The sequence below is a fragment of the Myotis daubentonii genome, chromosome 4 (assembly GCF_963259705.1).
Source record: "Myotis daubentonii chromosome 4, mMyoDau2.1, whole genome shotgun sequence".
Classification (NCBI taxonomy): domain Eukaryota; kingdom Metazoa; phylum Chordata; class Mammalia; order Chiroptera; family Vespertilionidae; genus Myotis; species Myotis daubentonii.
In genome coordinates, this window is record NC_081843.1 from 56,500,113 (window position 1) to 56,509,084 (window position 8,972).

Here is an 8,972-nt window from a genome sequence, read left to right on the forward strand (position 1 = left end):
TATAGTTGGAATCAAACAGTTATAGCCTTTTAAGATTAGCTTCTTTCACTTACAGGATTCTTTATAGCTTTTTTTTTTAGTACTGAATTATTTTCCATTATCTGGATGTACCACAGCTTACTTATCCATTCACGTACTGAAGGACTAATGATTGCTTCCATGTTTTGGCCATCATGAATAAACATCCGCGTTCAGGTTTTTGTGTGGACGTACGTTTTTCACACCTTTGGGGAAATACCAAGGAGAGCAACTGCCAGATCACATGATAAGTTTACGGTTGTTTAGTCAGAAACTGCCAGCCTGTCTTCCAGAGCAGCTGTGCCATTCAGAATTTCCATCAGCGAGTGAGGGAGTGCCTGTTGCTCCACACCCTCCTCAGCGTTTGGGGCTGTCAATGTCTGCATTGTGGGCGTTCTAAAAGGTTTGCAGTGGTGCTAATTGGAGAGTTGTTGTGCTAATCTGCATGTTCCTGATGACACATGATGAGAAGCGTCTTTTTCACCTGCTTATTTACCATCTCCCCTCTTCATCCACCCTACCTTCTGTGCCAAGTGCATCTAAAACACCATCTTCACCTTCAAGTTTCTCCCTATCATGGGTGTTCACCTGAAAATAATTTGTTGACAGTAATTGCTTCCTAATTTTATTTTATAATCTTTACAACATTTAGCTTTCTTATCATTCAACGTAAGTCAGTTCAGGGACTCAGTCGCTGCTTCTGTGAAATGAGTAGGCTGGCTCTGGCCATCCCCTTCCAGCCCTATTATTTGCTGAATCTAAAATGCTTTTCAAAGCCTTTGTTTATAGCATGATACTGCATCTCCAATCTTTTTGGATGTTTTAGGAAAGATGACAGGAATGATAAGGCCTCTACCCAGAATAGGCAATGTAAACTGTGTCACATAATTTTTAAAAGTTTGAAATATATGGGCTTTTGTCATTTTCCTTCCATCATTCCTACTGTATGACACTGCATTTACCAGCAATCTTACCTAAACCTCCCTGGGATAAATTCAGCTCTGCATGACAGATGGTTAAACCAATTTCGATACTTGGTGTCAAACTTACACCAACATTTACTTAGCAGCATATTACAACACTACTTTAAACTTACAAGGATTATTTTCATTTTCTTACTCTTTTTACAAGTTATCAGTACTACGAAAATATTACATTATTGGGATAATTCGTCCTGGGTACATTCACATTTCCTAATCTCAGACCTTTATCTGTGAGTCTCCCCAGTTCCTGAACCTCTGTGCTCTGAGACCCCTAAGCTCAAAACTGTTAGAGCATTTCACTAGATACATTTAGAATTCCCAGGCAAAGATATTCATGAAAATCAAACCAAAGGTGAGTATCAGAGTAAATCAGATTTATATTTGACTCGGTGACTGATTTCCATTTGATCAACTGCCTTATTTCTTTATTATACTCTTGCACGTAGGTCACTGTTAAATGTCACGGTTGCTTTACGTCAAAACAAAGTGAAAACATGATACTATTCATCTAAGGACATAAATTCAAATTTAGTAAGAATTTTCTTGAGAGCTATGATAAGATCTTCTTTACTTTTTAAAGAACTCACGGGTGCAAATGGAACACAATGAATGTCCCCGCCATGTTTCATTTGGTTTTCCATTTGGCTCCCATTTGATAGTGACTGTCTTGATACCAGAAACGGTCAGCAGATGTGTAGAGCAGAAAGTTATTTTTTAGAGATAAAATTTATGGGTTAAGTTCTCTACAAATGAATGTGATATAAGAAGCTTAGGGAAACAAACTGCAAAGAGTTCCAAAAGAAGAAAAGCACTTGATATTGAACCATCACATAAAATAACATTAGAACAGCCTCCAATGATTTCTTTTTTCATTTTTCGTAGTGGGAGTCCCCCACTACCACAAATGACGCGGTTAGTTCCCCACATTTGGGGAAGTTGCAGGGGTCAGCACATCCAGAGTGCAATGGATAAGCCTCGCCTTGGGAAAACCACCTTCCTGATCATGTTCTCCCGCTGCCAGGCAAGTATTCCAATGATGCTTAATTCCTTTTTCCCCTGAAGTATTCTAAGTGATCTTTCAGATTACTAAGATATTTTCCAATGTATCTTACCAATTACCTCCACTTTTTAGTGGGAATCAGAAAAAAATAAAAGAAGTCTAGCATTTATTGAAGTCCAGCATGTATTATCTCATTTATCACTCATAATAGCCATACAAGGGAAGAATTGTTATTTCCATTTTATAGATAAGAAAACTAAGGCTTGGAGTGCCTAAGAAGAACCTATCCAAAAACATAAAATAGAAACATTAGCGTCAGATTTGAAATTAGTTCTGTTTAAATCAAAACTGATACTTTTTTGCTTACCCTACACTATCTCTGGCACTATGAGAATGCTCTTCTATCAGGAGAGTAGAAGCAATGTTCAAAAGAGAACAGCCAGCCCAGCCAAGCCAGTGCAGCTGAGTGGTTGAGCATCGACCTATGAACCAGGAAGTCGGGGTTCAATACCTGGTCAGGGCACATGCCCGGGTTGTAGGCTCGATCCCCAGTAGGGAGAGTGCAGGAGGCAGCCAATCAATACTTCTTTCTCCTCATTAATGTTCCTTTCTCTTTCTCCCTCTCCCTTCCTCCCTGAAATCAATAAAAAAAATATTAAAAAAAGAAAAAGCAAACAGCCAGTCTTGGTGATCATGAGCTCTGTCCTTCAGTCCCTGCAAAATGGGAGGACAAAGTGAAGAAGCATAGGCTGGACTTAGAGGCTTTGCTGTGGTGCTTCATTAGACAGGGGTCCCACAAAGTGGCGCCCTACATGGTTTCTAAGAGAAAGGATTTGAGGACTTAAAAACAGAAGTAATTTTGCTCTAAAACAGTTGCAGTAGATTAAAGAGAGAGTAGTAGAAATCAAACATCTCCATGTAAACATAATGGGCAGAATTTTTTTTCTTAGGGGTTGTCAAAGATGTAACCAAAGTTCAAGGCCAGAGAGAACTCTTCAATTACAGATGCCAAACAAATTTGTTTCTAGCTACATTTATAAAATGCAACTGCATCTTTTCCCACACCCCAACCCATCCTTGACTTTGTTCATGCCCTTCTCCCTGCCTGAAATGTTCTTCATTCCAATACCATCACCAGTACCACCTAAGGAATCCCTAGATTGTCTCTATTACTTACAACTAATTGAAAACCCACCTAACTGTGTGAGTTAAAAAAATAAAACCAAAAATATTCCAAAATTATAAATGCAAATGAACTCAGTTAATTTCCTGTCATAACAGTTTTTAAGGAGCCAGTGTTTTCCTTCTTTCAGTTTTATCACCACCAATCTGTTGGGATTCATTACATAGCATAACAGTCAAGATCACAGCTGCCGGAAGCGGACTACTGGAGTCCCAAATCACTTCTGCTTTGTCACCTTCAGGATGAACATGAGCTCTATGGGCTTTGGTTTTTTCATCTGTAGTATACAGATAAAAATAGTAGCCAGGATTTAATGGCAATACATGTAAAGTGAGGACTTCATACTGTCATAAGGAAAACTGTAACAATTTAAAATAGCTCCTGGCACATAGCATTATATAAACACTTTTATTATTATTTTTGTGCTCATGGGGACATGCAGCCCCCCTCTCTCTCCCTCCCCCCCGCTTTCTCTCATCAAATATATTGATAATCACTTCCAGAATAGGGTGGTATATGTGGTATAACTAGGGTAATAATAATATAGTAGGAGTTCTCCAGAGAAACAGAACTAACATACAGATAGGGGGGAGAGAGAGAGAGAGAGATTTTAAGGAATTTATTCAATTATGGAGGGCGGCAAGTTCAAAATTTGCAGAGTTGGCAAGGAAGAGTTGATGTTGCAGCTCAAGCCCAGAGGTAAACTGCAGGAAGGTTTCCTTCTAGTGGAGGAAAGATCAGTCTTAAGGCCTTTAACTGATTGGAGGAGGCCCACCTGCATTGTAGGGTAATCTGTTTTTCCATAAATGTACTAATTTAAATGTTAATCTCCCTTAAACAAATACGTTCACAGCATCATACAGATGTGTTTGGCCAAACATCTGTGTACCATGGCGTAGACAAGTGACACATAAAATATGGAAATTACGTCTAATTATCATAGCCCTGATGATCCCATGTAGGCCAAATCAGGAATAGGTGAATAATGACAAGAGGGACACATTTTGACTTCGGGGCTGCACAAGTCTTTTCATAACCCTTGTTGAAGGTGTCTATAGACCCTTAGAGATAATAACAAAGGTTAGATTTATCAGCTGCCTAGGGAGAGCTGGCTTAGGGTTGGATCTAAGTTTACTCAAGGAAAATAAAGAAATGTGATATATATATATATATATATATATATATATATATATATATTCAATAAAATAAATGTGGTATATACATGCATATATATATATATATATACATAAGTAAATAAATAAATATATACATAAATACAGTACTTCTTTTTTTAATATGTTTTTATTGATTCCAGAAGAAGGGAGAGGGAGAGAGAGCTGGAAATATCAATCAGAGAGATTCACTGATTGGTTGCCTCCTGCTCATCCCACACTGGGGATCGAGGCCAAAACCCAGGCATCTGCCTTGACCAGGAATCGAACCATGACCTCCTGGTTCATAGGTTGATGCTCAACCACTGAGCCACACCGGCCGGGCATGTACAGTACCTCTTTTATACTTAAATTTGACAATCACTAAACTGGACTAAATGAAAACATGAAAGGGAAGTCTGTAAGCAAATTTCTGGGCACCACTTTTTTTTAGTGACTATCAATCCCCAGTGAAAATAGGGAGTTAAGTAGAGAATTATTAAAGTTTTTGCCTTCTCATTCTGCAACTGGTCAAATGACTCCATTATTCATTTTCTTGCTCCCATGCAGAGATTTTGAAATAATTAACCACTTCTAATGCTTAATTTCATTCCTCCATCCTTCCTTTCCTTTATTAACTTAACGTGCACTTTAATTAATTCAATTTGAAAAGATATAGGCAAGACATCATCATCTCTTACTCATCTTACAAGAATGACTTTACTAATTTCTTTGCTTCAACTTTTCCATTATCCGTAAGGCAGGCAACATGATCTTTTAAAAACATACATCAGTTCTGCTTAAAATCTTCCAATGGCTTTTCTGCATTTATAGTAAAATGTAAACTCATTATCATCATGGCCAGTTCATCATGCCACAGCTGATCTGGCCTTTGCCACTTCTTCACATTCATGTCATACACCACCACTGCACACCAGCCACACTGGAAACATTTCTGTGGCTCAAACAAGCTAATGTTTATAAGCAAATGGTATGTTAGGCCTTTGGTAATTACTATTAAAAAGGCTTGGGATTCTCTTCCCACAAATCTTCTCTTTTGGCTCTGCTTTCCTATAGGGAGCCAGCGAAACAGCCCCCCGCAGACAGGACATCTCTGCCTGTGCAGTCAAAGTCCAACCACCCAGACCACGTTTTGCAATATTCTCACACTGATTTATTTCCTTCACGACACTTTTTATTACCTTAAAATATGTCATTTATTTATTTGTTTACTTCTATGCTGCTTGTTTAAGCAGAGATGAGGGAAGTTCATAACATAGATGAGGGATTGGCAAGCATTTCTAGAAAGACCAAAATGGCAAATAACTTAGCTTTTACAACCATACCAGGTAGTACTATATTGTTAGCTTTAACCATTAACCAAAATTTAGAAACTTCAAGAACAGCAGGAAAATTTATGCTATTCACTCATATGTTTGCTCTTGTAATGTTTACTCCTTCCTGATGTACCAAGATTCCTTCTTTTATCATTTCTGTTTAGAGAGGCTTTTATTAGCCATTCTTTTAGGGTAGGTCTGCTGATGACAAATTATCCTAACTTTCTTTCATCTGAGAATATCTGGATTTTCCCTTTATTTCTGAAGGATATTTTAAGGCTTTTGTGGTTGTGGTTGTTGTCTGACCACTGACATTTCCGGGTGCCTGACTCCTTCAGTTTCAATAATAGGCTAAATGAGGCATGATGGAACTGAAGAAACTCATCAGTGCTATTTCTTGGGTCCTGAGGACCCTAGTTGGTTTGTGTTTTTCTCTCTGACTTTCAGGGTCTTTTTGTTTGTTTTTATTGCTCGGTATTTATTTATTTGTGTGTTTGTTTATTCCTCAGTGGAGGATGTGTTTATTGATTTTAGAAAGGGAGAGAGAGAGAAAAAATGATGTGTGAGAGAGAAACATCAACGGGTTGCCTTCCCTACTCGCCTTGACAGGGGATCAAACCTACAACCTAAGTATGTACCTGACTGGGAAGTGAACCCGCACCCTTTTGTTACATGGAAAGATGCTCCCACGGAGTCACCCAGCCAGGGCTATAAGTAATGTTTTTAGATATACTTAAATTTTTTTTCTACCATTAAAAAGTGTAGACCCATTCTTAGCAGGCAAGCCATACAAAAACAGGTTTCAGACTGAATTTGCCTCATGGGCCATCATTTGCCGATCCCTAAAATGGATCAAGATTTCAGAACTATAACTCTTTTTGCTGCCTAGACACAACAGCTTGTCCACAAGAAGAGTGAGGTAAACATCAGAAAGAATAAAATAGCATTTCTCTGTTTTACTGTCTGGGAACTTGGGAAGAAGAGGAAGTACTGCTTGTGAGACTGCATTATCAGGATCTGATTAAATTGTGAAAGATCCTAAATGTCACAGAGATTTCATGGTCCCACAGACATAATTCAAAATAAAAACAATACTAAGTCCTAAAATGAATGCAAGGAATTCCAATCAAAGTTCTGATTTTACTAATTACGACCACTTTTATGTTTATTTGTGAAGTAGCCATAGCTTCAAATAACATTTTGAATAATTACCCTTCTTTGTTTTTGCTCTAATTATATTTCTAATCTGCTTGTTGACTAATTCAACTTGACAAATTAAATACATAAATGCACTAATTTCCTCTTATATACAAACATAATTGTATTAAGAAGGTAGCAGAACACATTCAAGCAGATCATCCTCGGAATATTAAAACATGTAAAACAAAGACATAGATAGGAGAGATAGCTTGAAAATAGCAAATAATAACTGTTAAGACAAAACTGAAAAGAAATTAAATATCTGGGAAGCTGAAAAATATCCAGCAAAGAAACAGTTCCAAGAACCCAAGACAACATTGACTTTAGAAGAGAAATTCAGATAGTCTTACAATGGGAAAGCCACCCAGCTGCAAAACATTTCGAGCGAAGGCTGGGCAGGGGTGGGGTTGGGGAAGACAATGTTGGTCTCATATGGCAAATGAATGCACTGCCACAGCCTATTGTTCAGCTGAGCCAGCCTGAAAATTCATGCAAAGTGCAGAGTTAGTATACATAATTTTATTCTAAAGCATTCTTCCTTGAATTGCTATTAAATTTTAAACAAACTGAGACGTGAGCATTTACTAAAGTCATTATGATTCCATTGCCCGTAGCATGCAGATCTGTACTCATCGCACCAGACGCTCTTTGCACTGAATTCTGTTCAAAGTTTCTCTTCTGGCTTGGTATTTATTTAGTTTGCTGATCTTCAGTAAGAAACACCCAGTGTCATCTGAAAGGACACATATTGCAAGAACCTAATTTCCTCCCTTACTGAAGCTATGTGATGTGTGACTTCCCATTGAGTACAATTGCCAACAAGGCACAGGTGTGCACTGCATGAGGAGGTGAAAATGTGATTATAGGAAGAGAGATGTTGTGATTCTGTCCCTGTATCCATAATGCAATCAGCCCCAAATGAGTGCCTGCTTCACTTTCTCATAGTAAACACCAAGCCTAGGAAGCAAGGAAATAAAACCTTGCCATATCCAGATTCATAACTACTGTAATTCCATTTAGAACTAAGAAGCAAAGCTACCCCCTCTGCCACCCCCACCCCCCCGACTCATGGATTGATTCTTTGATTTACTACAGAGAATTGCCCTGGAACTCCCTTTTCTTCTAATGTTTTCATGCTACACTAGTTGAATAGCTAAAACCCAACATCAAATGGGTTTTCCTTTTTCTTAAATGTAACTAAATAAAACATTTATTCTTTAAAAGTTAGTTTATAAAAAGTATCACTTCCCTTTGTTTTAGTGACAAAAATACTGTTTTAATTGGAAATGCTATAAATTTAACTCAGAAGGAAAGTGGAACTCCCTAAACTGAATAAGACAAGGCACCAAACATTATTACATGAGAGCCAAATATTATTAATTTAACAGCGACTGGTTTCAACTTTGACTGGTGCAAGTAACTTACATACAGGCTGTTCAATGCAGAATTGCACTAGAGAAATATGGGAGAAATAAATATCCATTAATAGAAGACCAGTTAAATAAACTGTGGTATATGCCTATACATTTTATCCATAGTAAAAAGGATAACCAGATCTTTATATAATGAGCAATAATAATAATCTCTGATATGTATGACTATAATATTCTACCACTTGTTTTAAAAAAAGATAAATAAGATGTATATGTGTATTTATGTACTTGCTTATACAGGCATATATATCTCTGTGAGGACGTAAATAAAGAGTTAACCTTATTTGCCTGTATGAAGAACATTCAGATGGCTGAGAAACATTGGTGCAAGGGAAACTTTTATTATCTATCATTTTACAGTTTTTGAATGCTTGAGCCATGTAAATTATTATCTATTCAAAAATATATTAAATTTTTAATGTTTAGAAATTGATGTTGAGCCCTAAGCAGTTTGGCTCAGTGGATAGAGCATCAGCCTGTGGACTGAAGGGTCCCAGGTTTGATTCCAGTCAAGGTTGTGGGCACATCCCCAGTAGGGGGTGTGCAGGAGGCAGCTGACCAATGTTTCTCTCTCATCAATGTTTCTAACTCTCTATCCCTTTTTCTTCTTCTCTGTAAAAAATCAATAAAATATATTCTAAAAAAAAGAAATAGATGTTGGGTTGCT

General features: G+C 37.5%; 1 pseudogene; it reads right to left on the reverse strand.

Annotated features, from left to right (window-relative positions):
- Positions 1-1,883: 1,883 nt before the first annotated feature.
- Positions 1,884-2,030, reverse strand: LOC132233996 (U1 spliceosomal RNA; annotated as a pseudogene).
- Positions 2,031-8,972: the final 6,942 nt, after the last annotated feature.